Source organism: Antrostomus carolinensis, unplaced genomic scaffold, assembly GCF_000700745.2.
Source record: "Antrostomus carolinensis isolate BGI_N321 unplaced genomic scaffold, ASM70074v2 scaffold85, whole genome shotgun sequence".
NCBI lineage: Eukaryota > Metazoa > Chordata > Aves > Caprimulgiformes > Caprimulgidae > Antrostomus > Antrostomus carolinensis.
The window spans coordinates 1-735 of record NW_010318194.1 but is presented as its reverse complement, the minus strand read 5'-3'; positions in this window follow the sequence as shown (position 1 = coordinate 735).

Below are 735 nucleotides of genomic sequence, written 5' to 3'. Positions count from 1 at the left end.
GGTATTACAGCTGTGTGCTAACCAGGTGAGCCTGTGCAACAGTCACCCTAGTCCCAGCACAAACATCCTCCCAAGGAGAGCTCACACTAAAGCTACTTCAAACATGAGTAAAATAGTTGAAGACTTGCAATTTGCCCAAGTTGTTCATTGTGATATAAGCTCAATACATAAAGCTGCTTATTTTTTTTAGAGAGTCAGTCACTGAAAAGACTCAGTGTTCTTCCAGCTCTTGACCTACCTCACACCATTCCTTTCTCACCAGAGTTTTTTGACAAGGGGAAATGAAGAATCTTGTTTTAATGTGAAAAGTCTTTGCCTTATTCAGTTCCTCTCCTAACAGAATTTCTTAAAAGGAAGTTGTAAAGCAGTTGTGAGATCTCCCCCCCTGTGGTTTATGCTAATAAAGCAACAGTATAGGCAGGAAAGGCCTTCTGAGTGTTTTTGCAATGTATGTTAAGTACTTTGAGAAAACTATTACTTTGTCTCAACATTTCCCTGGTATTGCCCATTGTTTCTCACCCACAAAGAACACACAAGAAAATGTGCAATTCAAAAATTTAATGTTGAACCAGGCAGTGTGAATGAAAAGTCCACTCCCTAGGAGAAGTAACTGTACACAAAATAAATAAGTTACAGTTTAAACAAAAGCACAACTGGCTTTTTAAAGTGCAAGTGTATAAGGCCCTCAGGCTGTGAACTCCATTGGCTCAATGTAAAAAAAAAAAGTTACATACA